Consider the following 16,943-nt stretch of genomic DNA (forward strand, 5'->3'; position numbering starts at 1 on the left):
GCTGGCATAATGGTATGAAATTGCTTTCACTACTACAGTTTATTTATTCTTCTCCAGGAACTAGAACTGATATAACTAAGCACATAATTGCACATATCGCAGTTTAAAGGGAAAAAAAAAAATCTTAGCCAACTGCATTTTACCAGTTAAAAAAATAGGTTTAGACCAGACTTTAGCTTCCAACTGCAACAATTTTCATGTGGAATTTCCTTTAAGAAAGCAGTATTTTATTTCTACTCAAACCAGGAACTCTAGCACACAGCAGACAGTGTGATTATTTTTACTTTTTTTTAAACTGCTCAGACTGCTGTTTGTATAGCTTAGCTGTGCGTGAGAAGGAGCATTGCTCATTCCCCCAAGCTACCAAAACAGGATACGATTCTTCTTCTCTTTCCTACTGTTTCTATAGCAAGGAAGCCCTTTAACAGGGAGCTCCCGGGAAGAACAGAGTCCTCAAAAACATTGTAGAAGAGCTATGAAGTTCACCCACTCCTCTTGTTTCTACCACAGAGGACAAACACTCTGCTTAAATCAACAAATAAGAAAGTGAAGTCTTTGTAGAGAATTTGTTTTAATATTGTTTCATAAAAGCATGATCTGCATATAGGTTAGTAACAAGGAAATGGCTTCCTTCAAAGTCTATCACTTATTCAAATAAGAGACCTTGGCATATATCTTTTATATGATTTTGACTTGTGACATTGATCAGATTAAGTACTCAAGAAACATTGGGGCAGATTTTGCTGCTCTTTACAGCAGGATTTGACTGACCTCCATATTGCTATTGTATCTCTGCCTTACATCCTTTAGGTGATTCCTAATACCAGGCAGAAAAGGTGCAAAGAACGTGTGTCTCAGGAAAAAGGAAGCGAGCTGATTAATTCCTTTACATGTGTTATTATATGTGTGTTAAATTTGTACGTATACTGAAGTGTAAATGACTGTCTTGTGCTCACAAATATAGTTATGTTTCTGTGAATAGTTTAATGTGTTTATACTGAAACAGATACATGTGTTATGTCTGCTGTGGGGGAAAGGTATGAGGGTGTGTTATGAAGTGTTTATAGACATACCTAATAGGAACATTGAGATAATATATTTTGATTGAACTATTCATTCTCAAAATGAGGATATTTTACTAGAAGTGTTTTACTTTCAGTGTTCTGTTATGTAGGCAATCTTTCAGGTACATATTTCTCTGATTACTTTTGCTGACACAGAGACAGAAAGAGAAGAGCTAAAAACATTATTGGTTTTTTCCTCTTAAAACACCTGTTTTGACAATTTTTTTTTCTTTTTTTTTTAAAGTTTCAGGATTGTTTTGGTTTAGTTCCCATGCAGAATAAAAACAAATGTCATACATTGAGAGTTTTCATGCACTGAATCATTATTCTCCAGACAGTTACAGCTATGGTGTGAGTGTGTGTCATGGGTGTAAATAAAGCACAAAGGGAATGAGAAATTACTTTAAACACCTTTGCCTATGCAAAGACTAAATAAAAAATGAACAAACACACATTTTAAAAAATAAGACACTGGATGAGAACACCCGCATTTGACATGGAAAGGAGAAAGACACAAACAGCCCCAAGCCTCCAGGTGCAGGGAATCAAACCAATGGTGTCTTGCATTCCAGCCACATCTTTTATTGCATATAAAGTATAAAAGACATATTTCTCTAACAGTTTGCAGGAAGTGGCTGGTCATTACTAATTCTTCTGATATTCATTGTAGGGTGATAACAATCTTGATGACCTAACTTGGTTTTACATGTGGGATTATTTACTATTCTGGAAAGGCCTGGAATTGGATTCAGGACTATGCAGTAGCATCAGCAGTATTATATTCGGTGCTAAAGGGGTTTTGTGGTAACTCAATCACAGAACTGAGCTCTGGCTTTTACTTTGCATGGTAGAAGAGCCTTCAGTGGGGTACAAATGGGGTTTGGGGTTCAGGGTTTTATTTCACTGAGACTGGCAGAGGCACCAAGCCAGGAACTATGGCCACTGAGGTTTCTGGCAACTGTCTCTGTTGTCTGAGAGAAAGGCAGCCCTGGTACTATTTGTGCAAAGAACATAAAGCATTTACAGAGACTCTGCGGAGTTTATGTCAAGTGTCATTTAGAATTGCCCAGGGGGGTCCTACACACTTCAAATGTCATTATCCACTTGACCTTGGCTATCACTTAAGAAGCGTGTGGGCCTTCTCTAGGTCTTGAGTCATATATACCAGCCCACAGGGACAACTCAAGTATCCTAGCACCTCTGAAAAGCCAGGGAATACCTGTGATCATGTAAACTGAACAGAGCTTCCAATGTTCATGTCATTCAGCAATAATTTTAAGGCTGAAGCTTCTGGTTATTAACCATTCAGAAGGCACTGCTCTGTAACATTAAGAAAATCAGCAGCTATAGCTGGATATTTGTAAACTACGAAGGAAAAGAGTCTCTTTATAATAGCAAATTTTAAAATATTTGAAAAGTCAACTGCAAGCCATGGCTCCTTTGATTGTTTTTTAATGCTGCTATCAAAGTAGCTTCAGAAGTTGGAGCAAAGAAGCATTGGGAGTTGGAATTGATGATCCTTATGGGTCCCTTCCAACTTGAGATATTCTATGATTCTATGAAGTATCTATATGTGATAGGTTTAACATAACAAAATGCTCATTTGTAAAGGGAGGACAAGAAATTTTTTTTTTATATGAAGTTTGATGAAGTTTAGATGCAACTTGGGTGTGTGTGTAATCACACAAACATTGAAGTGTAGAACCTCAGATCAAAGGACTTGGTGCAAATATTAATTAATTTTGGTGAGGCAGGTTTCTGCCTGAGGCTTTTTGGTGATAAAAATCACTTCTGTGCCCTCACTGCTTTTTTCTTTTTTCTTTTTTTCCCCTTCAAGGCTCAAAAAGGACAAAATATCACAAAACAGCCATAAACTCTGCTATGAAGTAGCACAGTGTTGGTGTGGCCACATTACCCTGAACCATTTTCTCTAGTTTAGGCCCTGTATAGACTACTACAATATGCACTTTCTTATGCTGTGACTGTTAAAACAAAAGAAGAATGACAAGTTGAAAGAATATACAAAGAAAGAGACAAAGTTTTGGGTGGAGAAGAGGAATGAATCCCATTTACATCTCACTTCACTGCTGTGGCAAGAGTAAATGAGTTTTAACAGAGCAATAATTAAAACTCATAATATTTTTCTGGGATCTTTGGGATACAGCTTCTGAAGGACCGATACAGATACTCGAAAAACTTGAGGTCTGATCCTAACCAACAGCCTGGAAGCTGGCATTCCAAATGCTTGAAGTCATCAGCAGGATCAGTGCCCGATTGACACTTGGGTTTCTCAGTGAAGCCCCTCTGTTTCATTATTGTGAGAGGGATCATGTGTTCTTTTCCGTATACAATATAAATTTTTTGGCATATACAATCAAACTGAGAAATTAAGATCCACATGATGGCCTCAGTAAACATGGATCCTGATGCACTGTGAATGGAAAACCATAGAACCACATTTTAATACAGGTTATTTATTTATGAAAGCATTCTGTCACCCTTGCTATATTCAAAGCTCTAGCTAGTGCTAAAGAAGCCCAGCAGAGATAAAGGAAGTAAAAATTCCATAGTCACAACCAATGTACTTTATAGAATGATTATATAAGTAATACCTTGTTTTACAGTATTCCCAAGAGAATTGTATCACATAATATTTTGCATGACTGAAATGAAAAAACGTTTGAGGAAATATACATTTTTGATCATTGAAACTCTACGGCCTATCAGCTTCAAGTAAGACATAGCAAAATCTATTTTACTTATTAAATCCTTTTATAAAAGGCTTAATAGGTATAAAGACTTTGGAGGGCACCCAATGCTAATTATCGATTATAACTGGCACACAGTTAAATAAGGAAACATTTTCAATGCAAATTGGCAGAAGCACTGTTTGTTTTAGCACCATAACAAATGCAGTTCAGAAACCCTTGTGGGCTTGTGAAGAGTTTTATTTTTTCTTTTCCAGAGTGCAAGCACAGTGGCAGTAGTTCATTAATTCAAGCAAAAAATAAAGTTTGCCTTCTAGACACAAGGAGATGATGATCTGCCTTTGCCTACCAAGAACTCATTCCCAGGCATACTTTTTTCTCTCTGGTAACCGTAAGCGTACGGAGTATTGTTAAGAAGTACAATAATTCCCTCTAAACCACCTATTTCTGTACTAACATTGGCAGGGGTATATTTGAGAGGAGTGGGTAAATAAGAAATGGAAATACTATGGCAGTTCCACAGAACATCTGCAAGAAGTTTTGTGACAAAAGTTTCAAAAAATACAAATTGAACATTATGGAGAAGATTTCTGAAAATGAATTCTAGTTTAGGACTTCACTGTGGTGAAGTTAAAGAACCTTCATAATTGGTGAAAGCAGATGCAGCAAAACTAGAAAATTTTACTGGGGAATGTAGTTGAGCTGATGGCTGTCAATGGATTCAGTTGCAGTAGCATCTGCTCTTAGTTTTAAGTTCTAGCATAACAGATAGGTGATGTCTCTCTAGTATCTTCTACACAGCAAACTTTCAAGAGCAAAAACTGTGAAGAGAGGTTAAGTGGCTTCTGTAACATGAAAACAAACAAAGGTATTGTACGAAATGTGAACCAAACTGTGGATTTCTAACTAAATTGTTTATTTGTTAACACCAGCAAAAACAATCCCCTCTTTATAAATAAAACAGACTTTAGACAATATATTATCCATTGAATTTATATTCCAGATGGACTGGCATAATCTGTTTCCCCTTCTATCCTACGTTTTGTCATGCTTGCTTGTGTTTTATAAGTTTGCAATTAGATTTAGACCCTACAGGTGGATATATATTAAAGAACCTGGGCACAGCAATTTATTTTAGGCAAAAATTTTCAGGATTCATAATTGTAATCTGCTCAAGGCAAACGTCCATCATTATTATTATTTGATTCCAGTAATCCAGAGAACCCATACTAATAGATGCTTTTAGTGCTGGGTTGCAGAAAGACCAGGGAGGAGAGGAATGCTTTCCTGGACTGGCAGAGGACAGATGGCTGGAGCATTCCAGTATCACTGTGTTCTTGCCCATTCCACGCCTGACAGCACTGACGTCTAGCCACCACTTCCTAACAGCTCCCATGTGTTGAAGATGAACAAATACTGTAGTGAAGCCATTTTTCTAGGGTTCAGTGCTAAGGAGAAAAGCTGAACCAAGTATATTATAATATTAAAATATAAATTTATAACTATAAATTATAGATATACAGAAATGTGTATATGTAGATTCCTAACTAACTCTACACTTTCTGCTTTCATCCAGAAATAGAAATTGTGTAGAAGAAATACCCCTACTATGAGTGGAAATTAGAACATGCTGGAAATATTTTAATACATTATTGAATTATCTTTATAGCAGAAAGGTCAGACTAATGGTCTGAAATTCTGGAAAACTTCTGTGAATTTTTAAGGTTTGTTCACACTAACTCTGTATTTATAAAAAATCACAGAATATGTCTGAGGAATGTGCTTCCACATTATGAAACTGGGTCTAAGAATATGGCACTCTTGAAAACCTTTGTTTATTTTTACAATAAGAAAACACACAAACTTATATTATGAAGGATTTTCTTCTTAAAACAAGAAACAAAGAGTCTCATACTAAATGGGGTATAGATCAACATCTTAATAAGATTAGTAAAAAACTTATTAATATTAACAGTCTCAAAATATTATTAATATATTGTAAGAGTATATTCCAAATTACCAACACAAATTTCTTACTGCCGTTCTTCATAGAATCAATCATAGAATAATAGAATACCAGGTTGGAAGGGACTTCAAAGATCATCTGGTCCAACCTTTCTTGGCAAAAGCACAGTCTAGACAAGATGGCCCAGCACCCTGTCCAGCCAAATCTTAAGTGTCCAATATTGGGAAATCCACCCTTCCCTGGGGACATTATTCCAATGGCTGATTGTTCTCATTGTGAAAAATTTTCGTCATATCCAATCAGAATCTCCCCAGGAGCAACTTGTACCCATTACCCTTTGTCTTTTCTGTGTGACTTCTTGTAGAAAGGGAGTCTCCATCTTCTTTGTAGCCACCCTTTAAATACTGGAACATGGTGATAAGGTCTCCCCTAAGCCTTCTTTTCTCAAGGCTGAACAAACCCACTTCTCTCAGCCTTTCCTCATATGGCAGGCTTCCCAGTCCTTTGATCACCTTTGTGACCCTTCTCTGAACCCTCTCCAGCCTGTCCACATCTTTTTTCTATGGGGAGACCAAAACTGAACACAGTATTCCAGATGTGGCCTAACAAGCACTGAGTAGAGTGGGATAACAACTTCTTTATCTCTGCTGGTGATGCCCTTGTGGATGCAACCCAGCATCCTGTTGGCTTTCTTTGCCACAGCAGCACAGTTTACTCATATTGAGCTTATTGTCCACCAGGATCCCCTGGTCCCTTTCCACAGAGCTGTTCCCCAGCCGGATACATCCCAGCCTGTGTTGCACTCCTGGATTATGTTCTCCCAGGTGCAAGATCTTATGCTTGTCCTTGCTGAACTTCATAAGGTTCTTGTTAGCCCACTCTTCCAGCCTATCCAGGTCTCCCTGCAGGGCAGCTTTCCCTTCCAAAGTGTCCACCTGCCACTCAGTTTGGTATCATCGGCAAACTTCATCAGGGTACACTTGATCCCATCATCCAGATCACTTATGAAGATATTAAACATCGTTGGGCCCAATATCGATCCCTGGGGGACCCCACTTGTGACAGATTGCCAGTTTGAAAAGGAGCTATTTACCACCACTCTCTGGGTGCGGCCTGTCAGCCAGTTCCCCACCCACTACACAGACCACTTGTCTAGACCGTAACGCATCAGTTTCTCTAGGAGGAGGCTGTGGGAAACCATACTGAAAGCCTTGGAGAAATCCAAGTAGACAATGTCCACCACTCGCCCCACATCAACCAAGCAGGTTACTTTTTCATAGAAGGCAATCAGGTTTGCCAAGCACGATTTGCCCTTGGTGAATCTGTGCTGGCTTTTCCTAATCATGTGCTTCATTTGACTTGTTTAACATGAGGATTCATTCCATAACTTTCTCAGGGACTGAAGTAAGACTGATGGGCCTATAATCTCTTGGATCCTCCTTTAAGCCCTTCTTGTAGATGGGGGTGACATTAGCTTTCTTCCAGTCTTCTGGGACGTCCCCTGGTCTCCACGACTCAAAGATTACAGAAAGCGGCCTCGCAATGACGTCAGCCAGCTCTCTTAACACCTTTGGGTAGATACTGTCAGGGCCCATCGATTTGTGGGGGTGAAGCTCCCATAATAGTTCACATACCAACCCTTCCTTCACTGAAGGTGGGTCTGTGTTTGCATCAACCTGGATTTTTGTTCCCAAGGCCTGGGGCCCAACAGTGCTCGTAAAGACAGAGGTGAAGAAAGTGTTGAGAACCTCTGCCTTTTCAGCGTTGTGAAAGTACTCGAAGTCTGTTTTCTTTTTGACTGTTTTCACCCATGCAAAGGCATCTACAGATGTCTCAAAACAAGTGAAGGAATACAGTATTTAACAGCATCAAGTAGTGAGCTTATGTAGCCAATGCAGTATTGTCACAAAGAAAACAGCACATACTTGTAATTCACACAGAAAAGCCAACAATATTTAGTTGTGTATGTCAATCTCTCTTTTCATTCTAATGAGATGTTTTATGCTCTTTCTATTTCCCAGTATGAAATATAAACCAACCACAAAATCACCACCTATCAAATATAACCAGCAAGTGCAAGTTTCCTCACAACAGACTTGGAGTACTTTCACAATGCCATCCATGAATTTGGAATAATGCCAGCAAAACACCACTGGGTGCCTTAAACCTCTTAAGTGAAAAATATGTTATCCATTAAAATGCCTTATGATTATCCATACTACATCTTAAAAAATACTCTGTTATGTTCCTAGAGATGAAGTTTACTGAACTTGAAATAACACATTATTCAAGGTTCAAGCAACGAAGGGGATACTAAGCAGACATTTGATCAAGGATGCTGGATACTGTACTTCTGTGCATTTCTAAACTCATATCATAAATGGTCCCTGCTAATAAAATGAGCATGAGGAAGATATTTGCTTACCCTCTGCAGCCTGAGAAAGTACTTAGGCTGAACTTAAAGGCTAAGGGATTTAAAATTTTTATCTTCCAGTGAATTTCACACCTTTGTCCATTTGTGAACAACACATTCTGCAAAAAGAGAAAAGGAAAAAAACCCATGAAAGTCAACCCAAAAGCATGCACAAAGCTTCAAGTATACTTAATATATGCATGGTTTAAGTATTGTAATCAACTATAACTCAAAGCTACATAGTGCTTTTAGATGCTTATTTTATATTAAATGACAGTATTATCAAAATAATTTTGGTAATATAAAAAAAATTCCTTATCAGTTGGAAATGTTTTGAAGAAATAATTAAATACTGCTCGGCATTATATTTTTCAGTATCCAATAAACCAAACCTGTATAAATTAGCTGCATTGGCTTTCCTTGGATTAGAATCTCAACTGCAGGAAAAGTAAAATATCAAACAAAACTAAGAAAGTTATGCCAGTAGATGATGTCATTATTATTAAACTGCTCCTACTTTCAAGTCACTATTCAGGTCCAAATGAAGCAATTAATGGGCCAGTAGACAATGCACAGTCTTGGGTCATCAGCAGCCAGATTTTACTTGATAGCTTCTTTCCAGTCAGCTAACGGGGGGACAGATGGTGGCTGATATGTAATTTCTGTGGAGTATTATGAGAGTTACATCACTTAACACGGGATTTCAAAAATCTCTTATTTTTGGAAAACATAACAATCGCATATTATCCAACAGAACTAGTGCCATTGTGTGGAAGTTAGCAGTGCCTTCTCTTTTCCTCCAGGGCATTGCTTTACGCTTCACTAATCCAAATAGAAGTTGTGTGGCTAAAGCCATAAATATAATCTCTTAGGTGTGACCTTGAAGAAGTAACCCAATAAAATCAATCTGATATTTATTCAGCCTTGATGTGCTTGTAGCATCATTTGTTATGTGAGCCTTTCAGACTTCTCAGCAACTTAATCCATTTCATTCTAGTGCTTTTCTCCTGTCTTTACTTCCATACATCTTCATTACCAGCACTCCAGTTCAAGCTGCTGCTGAAGGGTTAAGCAGGAGATATTTATTAAATGTAAACTCAAACAAATGTTAGCACAGAGCAGCTACTGGAAGTACAGAGATAAAAGGCCATTTGCTGGCTTAATTAAAATTAATCAGAAATAATGGACTGTCTTTGAGAAGGAATAATATAAACACATAACACTAACCTCACAAGCCTAAATTATACAATAATTTGAGACTCCAAGTCTCATTGATTTAATACAGTATTTAGTGATAGTGGAAGGTTTAGAAGAGATCAGAATGAGTTCTCTTACATGATAAAATTCATAACTCCCTGATTCAAAGTCTTACTATAATGCTTTAAAACAATTCATAATCAGAGTTTCCTTCTGACATTGATATCAGTTAGAAAGGCTTTCTTAATGTGATCTTAATAGGCTATTAACACCAGGACAAGATTAAGGGATTCGTTCTATCCTTCAGGAATGCATGTAGCTGCTGCTAAGATGAATGGAAAGTATCTATTCATATTGATCACTGTAGGACATGTTCTTTGAGGACCACGCCCATCCTTCCATACACAGTTGGGAAAAACTAACTGCCTAAGAAAGACTGACAATTCTTAACTGGTCAAATGCTTTTTCTAATCTTTCTCATAGTTATCTGCTTTTCATTTTGTGACTGTCCTGGAACCTAAAGTCCCCTTTTCCCTCTATTTTCTACCCCAGTTTTCAAATATCTATACTAAAAGAAGTAACTGGTTTGGCTTTTTTCTTTTTTCTTTTTTGAGTAAAAACCAAAACTAAAATATTGTTGTCCTAGCCTATCCTGTCTTTGTTGAGATATTGGGCCCTGTGTGCTGAGTACAGTATAGGTGCTTAAAGATATTGTTAGCAAGAAAAGTTTAGTTATAGAATCATAGAATCATAGAATGGTTTGGTTTGAAAGGGACCTTTAAAGGCCATCTAGTCCCATCCCTCTGCAGTATGCAGGGACATCTTCAACTAGATCAGGTTGCTCAAAGCCCTGTCCAACCTGTCAAACCTTGTCAAATACATCTTGCAAAACACACTCAGTTCTTAGACTTTTTACATCAGTGTACTTCAGAAAATTAATCCCAGTTAACTAGATTACTTTCACCTTATTATATGGCTGTGTAAACACCTTGGTTCAGAATTAAAATAATCTTAATTCAATTTATCTTAATTTACCTTGGAAGTAGATTTAGGTCACTTTAATTTTGAGGGAGAGTATTCACATAATTGTTTGTATTGCACTAATGCAATTTAAATTCACATTTTTAGACCATTTAAATTATTTTTTTCCCTGTATCCTCATGTAGATGGACCGTTCCTTTTCTTCCAATGCTGTTGTTTTAAAAGCTCCTGGTGTGTCTCATACTCCCAAAGGATTGGGCAGAGTTCATTGCATTTCTGCCAGGCTATTTTATAAGTCTATCTGTTTCTGTTTGCTCCCTCCTATCATGCAACAAATAATTGATATAAGTACAGGATCCCTCTTCCTTCTGAATTATTTCTGTTCCTTTATGAAGACTCACTGTTACTAGGGCATTTGTAAGGAACAGTTACAGTCCTTCGGATACCACAAGCTGGCAGAAGGTGTCATGTTCTTGTCATTTAAGAGTTTGAGCCTGTGGTGGTGCATTCCCCACTCTTCTCCTGGGCCGCTTGTTGACCTGGGCCACCTGTTGAGCCTATTTAAGATTGTCCAGAAGAAAAGTCACTGCTGATACTGTAACTTTGTCCTTGATGCTCTTAATGAAATTCTAACAAAAACATTTGCTGACAGCAGTCACACTAATTTGGGTATTCTGTACTTTCTTCGTAAATGCAGGTCAGCTCATTGGTGTACTGGCCAAACCACGCCCTCTTTAACACAGAACATTGGCAGGGACCTCCCAGATCATCAAGTTCACCCATGGCATCATAGGCATTAAAGTTGGACAAGTTGTTTGTCCCCACTATTCCTAGTAGGAGGCTGTTACAGAAATTAAGTGCTCCTATAGATAGATATCTTCTAACATCCTGCCTAAAGATATTGATGAACAGATAATGTGCCTTTTGTATTGTTCTTCGTCGACTATACATCTCTTTTTATGCCACGATAATTCATGGAGAATCATCCCGGATTAACCAACATTTTACTGCACTAAGCCAGGATCATGAACTTTCCTTAAGTGACATTACGAATGCAATAGCCATTCGAAGCAGATGTTCCAGTTTTAATTCATCTTTCTTTTTCAATTCATTCAAAAAATGAAGATTTTTAATCGGCTATTTCAAAAACGTTGTTACTACCTTATCTTTGCTGATACATAGCATTTGGCTAGCTCTAGGATCAGGTGTCCCCTTTTTTTAGATTTCTATGGGCACAAACATCTTCATAAAATAAGATAAAACAAATTTTATCTTGCGTTCAGTAGGCCTGTGATGGCTTGGTGCTTGATCCAGACAAAAACACAAAAGAAATTAGGAAACTTCTTTATATTGCTAGCTGCATAGTTATTGATTACAGTCTGAACCTGAATATTTCCTAAATTCAGGTCAGGCATGAAACAATATTTGTATTGTACTGAGGTGCAAGATGTCATACAGAAGGTTAGTCTAGCAATGAAGCAAAGAAAGAGGATTAGTTAGAACCCTTTTTCTCATGCATTTTTGGCACTGATATGTGGATGTAAAAGTCTGGAAAAATAACACAGTGATTTATCCAAAGAATAGTTACAAAAAGAATGCACATTAGCTACTTTTGAAATAAGAATTTACCCCATTAAAAACTTTCTATATAATAAACCAGCACTAAGTTTACATGACTAGCCCATACTCTAAACAGTCACCTGCAATGTCTTCTAATTATTATTTTAAAGAAACATTGCAAAAGGGAGGTCTAAAATTTTACATAAATGTACTTGCAAACTCCATTTAAACCTTTTACATACATACAAAGATAATTATATTTGCTGAAGAATAATTCTGATGCTTTTGCTTGGGAGAAAAATAAAACAAATAAAATAAAATAAATATATAAAATAAAATACAAAAGTCACAACCTTACATTGTTGATCAACTCCGCATTGATAAAGAAGTTTAGCTTAACCTCCACAAGAAACATAGTATATAAAAACTCCATAATGCACTTCTTGAGAATGAAAACTGTTTCATAAGGGACACAAGCTCATACCAACACAGGAAAGTCAAATTATGCCACTGGAAGAGGAAATCCTTTCTCTGGTAAACATTCCCATCATACCAGTTCAGGCCCCTGTAACAACAGAATTCTACAGCAGAACATATTTTGTCATACAAATGTCAAATCCTTATGTATAGCACGATACTATGGTTACTTTGGTTTATACTGGAAATGGACTTCAGAAATGGACTTCAGAATTCTTTATTCACTTACTCCATTCAAATTTAGCTATTCTGGTTTTATTCCACGTTAGATACGATGAAAAAGTGCCCATTTTTTGATTCCCATTTGTAATTAACAAAAGGAATCTCTGAAAATTATCTGATTTTAAGTTATTTCTGTTGATTGGTATCTACATTGAACTGAATAGCTGGTAAGATTGCTTCTCTCTTAGGTTCATAGCTAAACCCAGAAAAATTAATCATCTTCAGGTAAAGGACTTTAATTTTTCTGGATAGACTTGTAACACTGAAGTCCTTGTCTATAGTGGAGGTACCCCATGCTACCACTCTCCTAAGACTAAAAATAGCCTATATTTAACCAAATTCTACATGACTTCCATATCTCAAAGGATTCATTATGTAAATTAATCACCTTTAAGTTCTTGCTAACTGATAAAACACAAAATATGTAAATGAGGGAGAAAAAGCAGCAGGTTTTTTGGTGGTTTTGGTTTGTTTTTTTCCTTGGGTAAGTCAAAGCAGCTGATAATGCTATTCCTTTTACAGCACTTTCACATCCTTTCATTCTGCATCTCTCTGCCTTTAGTTTTCCCAAAGCAGAGCTCTCACAAAAACACTGTGGCTAATATGGAAACATTAGAGTACCCAAAACATAAGCAAGACTCATATTAGAATGCTAATTAAAAAAAAAATAATTGCATGACAAAAGTGGTGATGCCCGAAACAGGTTCCGGAATGATGTTGAATCATTCAGTTACAACATACGTTGAACTCCTTTTTCTACAGAGTAAAAAGAAATATATGCCCATTCCTGTATATCCCAGGATGCCATCAGAGTCTAATATTCTTTGGTATATGAGCCATTATTGTTACTCAATTTTAGCTTTGAACCGTTCTTCTGTCCACTAATAAGAAAACCTTCCCTTCTGCTCTGAAACACAACACACACTTTGTTCTTGTCTACACCTTCTTAATATTCTTGCTCTTAATTAGGTATTATTAAACTCTGCATGTTTCCTAGAAGTCTTTATAAAATAAACCTATTTATTGTTACTGCTATATGATACGTTCCAAACTTCATATTTTCAGAAAGTTTTCTTTTTTCTTCAGAGACCACTTAAACTTCCTAACTTATGGTATGATGCCTCATTGTCTCTTCAGGAAAAGTCATTTTCTCTATAAGGATGGCAGTTTTATACTGGAACATTCATAATAAAAATATTTCAATGCCTCACAAATGTAAGCTATGTGTTCCCTGTGTGTGGCTGGCATTCTTGTTAAAGTGGCAGGCTTTAGACAGGCTTTCTTGGAAGATGAGAGTCAGCATAGCTGTACGAAATAATGTGATGCAGAGGATAATAAAGAGGTATAGACTTTCAGCACCTTTGAGAGCCAGAAACCTACAGCAATCTTGCACCTGGAGAAGTTGTCTCGGGAGAGCCATTTAATGAAAATGCATTGTAATTGTGAGAACAGGAATTGTTCAGCAAAGCTTTATTGCATCTTTCCACTATTTTTGGGCTGTCTTCGATTTTAGCTAGAAGATTGCACATGGGAATCTCTATGCATCTTTCAGAAAGCAAACTGCAAAGTGAATAACCAAGAAAAACAGAAGAATGCTCTCCAGTAACATAATTTGCAAGTCCAGATAGAATCCATCCAAACTGACGGGATTAATGCTTGGGACATTGTCATGAAGAGCAAGGGCATCCGTTCATACACAAATAATGCGAGTATTACACGAAGGGAAAACATGACTAATGCTATGTTTCACCCCTCCCATTACAGTCCCATGCCTGCTGCCTGCATTTCTCAGCATTTCTCAGTTTCAGATTTTCCGCCATCACGGAAACGTGGTGGGATGAGTCTCACGATTGGAGTGCTGCAATGGATGGCTATAAGCTCTTCAGAAGGGACAGGCGAGGAAGGAGAGGCGGTGGGGTAGCCCTGTATGTTAGGGAATGCTTCGACTGTCTAGAGCTCAATGGTAGTGATGATGAGGTCGAGTGCTTGTGGGTAAGGATGAGGGGGAAGGCCAACAAGGCAGATATCCTCCTGGGAGTCTGTTATAGACCACCTAGCCAGGACGAGGAGGCAGATGAAATATTCTACCAGAGGCTGGCAGAAGTCTCCCAGTCGCTAGCCCTTGTTCTCGTGGGGGACTTCAACTTTCCGGATGTCTGCTGGAAATACCACACGGCAGAGAGGAAACAGTCGAGGAGGTTCCTGGAGTGTGTGGAGGATAACTTCCTGACGCAGCTGGTAAGCGAGCCCACCAGGGGAGACGCCTCGCTTGACCTGCTGTTCACGAACAGAGAAGGGCTGGTAGGAGATGTGGTGGTCGGAGGCCGGCTTGGGCTTAGCGACCATGAAATGGTAGAATTCTCGATACTTGGTGAAGTAAGGAGGGGGGCCAGCAAAACCGCTACCATGGACTTCCGGAGGGCGGACTTTGGCCTGCTCAGGACACTGGTCGAGAGGGTCCCTTGGGAGACAGTCCTGAAGGGCAAAGGGGTCCAGGAAGGCTGGACATTCTTCAAGAAGGAAGTCTTAAAGGCGCAGGAGCGGGCTGTCCCCATGTGCCGCAAGAAGAACGGGCGGGGAAGGCGACCGGCCTGGCTGAACGGGGAGCTCTGGCTGGGACTCAGGAAAAAAAGGAGAGTTTATCACTTGTGGAAGAAGGGGCAGGCAACTCAGGAAGAGTACAGGGATCTCGTTAGGTCGTGCAGAGAGGAAATTAGAAAGGCAAAAGCCCGGCTAGAACTCAACCTGGCCACTGTCATGAGAGACAACACAAAATGCTTTTATAAGTATGTTAATGACAAAAGGAGAGCCAAGGAGAATCTCCATCCTCTATTGGATGCGGGGGGGAACGTTGCCACCAAGGATGAGGAAAAGGCTGAGGTACTCAACGCCTTCTTTGCCTCAGTCTTTAGTAGTCAGAGTGGTTATCCTCAGGGTACTCAGCCCCCTGAGCTGGAAGACAAGGACGACGAGCAGGATAAACCCCCCATAATTCAAGAGGATGAAGTTAATGACCTGCTACGCCACCTGGATGCTCACAAGTCTATGGGGCCGGATGGGATCCACCCGAGGGTACTGAGGGAGCTGGCGGAAGAGCTTGACGAGCCGCTCTCCATCATTTACCAGCAGTCCTGGTTAACTGGGGAGGTCCCGGACGACTGGAGGCTCGCCAATGTGACGCCGATCTATAAGAAGGGCCGGAAGGAGGATCCGGGGAACTACAGACTGGTCAGCCTGACCTCGGTGCCGGGGAAGATCATGGAGCGGTTGGTTTTGAGAGTGCTCACGAGCCATGTCCGGGACAACCAGGGGATCAGGCCCAGCCAGCACGGGTTCATGGAAGGCAGGTCCTGCTTGACCAACCTGATCTCCTTCTATGACCAGGTGACCCGCCTAGTGGATGAGGGAAAGGCTGTGGATGTGGTCTACCTGGACTTCAGTAAAGCCTTTGACACTGTCTCCCACAGCATTCTCCTGGAGAAACTGGCGGCTCACGGCCTAGACAGGTGCACTCTTCGCTGGGTAAAAAACTGGCTGGACAGCCGAGCCCAGAGAGTTGTGGTGAACGGAGTTAAATCCAGTTGGCGGCCGGTCACGAGCGGTGTTCCCCAGGGCTCAGTACTGGGGCCGGTCTTGTTCAATATCTTTATCAACGATCTGGACGAGGGGATCGAGTGCTCCCTCAGTAAGTTTGCAGATGACACCAAGTTGGGCGGGAGTGTTGATCTGCTGGAGGGTAGGAAGGCTCTGCAGAGGGACCTGGACAGGCTGGATCGATGGGCCGAGGTCAACTGTATGAGGTTCAACAAGGCCAAGTGCCGGGTCCTGCACTTTGGCCACAACAACCCCAGGCAACGCTACAGGCTTGGGGAAGAGTGGCTGGAAAGCTGCCCAGAGGAAAAGGACCTGGGGGTGCTGGTTGACAGCCGGCTGAACATGAGCCGGCAGTGTGCTCAGGTGGCCAAGAAGGCCAACGGCATCCTGGCCTGTATCAGAAATAGTGTGGCCAGCAGGAGTAGGGAGGTGATCGTGCCCCTGTACTCGGCACTGGTGAGGCCGCACCTCGAATACTGTGTTCAGTTTTGGGCCCCTCACTACAAGAAGGACATGGAGGTGCTGGAGCGTGTCCAGAGAAGGGCAACGAAGCTGGTGAAGGGCCTGGAGCACAAGTCTTATGAGGAGCAGCTGAGGGAACTGGGGTTGTTTAGCCTGGAGAAGAGGAGGCTGAGGGGAGACCTCATCGCGCTCTACAACTACCTGAAAGGAGGTTGTAGCGAGGTGGGTGTTGGTCTCTTCTCCCAAGTAACAAGCGATAGGACAAGAGGAAATGGCCTCAAGTTGCGCCAAGGGAGGTT

At 39.9% G+C, this 16,943-nt stretch overlaps 1 long non-coding RNA gene across 1 annotated transcript in view; it reads right to left on the minus strand.

The window, feature by feature from the left end:
* Nucleotides 1-16,943, minus strand: part of LOC142083261 (uncharacterized) — an 84,326-nt gene that overhangs the window by 39,617 nt on the left and 27,766 nt on the right. The window contains exon 2 of the long non-coding RNA XR_012674006.1: nucleotides 8,164-8,270. This is a non-coding gene — a long non-coding RNA (uncharacterized LOC142083261). The remainder of the gene's footprint in view (nucleotides 1-8,163; nucleotides 8,271-16,943) is intronic.

This window comes from Calonectris borealis, chromosome 5, assembly GCF_964195595.1.
Source record: "Calonectris borealis chromosome 5, bCalBor7.hap1.2, whole genome shotgun sequence".
Taxonomy (NCBI): domain Eukaryota; kingdom Metazoa; phylum Chordata; class Aves; order Procellariiformes; family Procellariidae; genus Calonectris; species Calonectris borealis.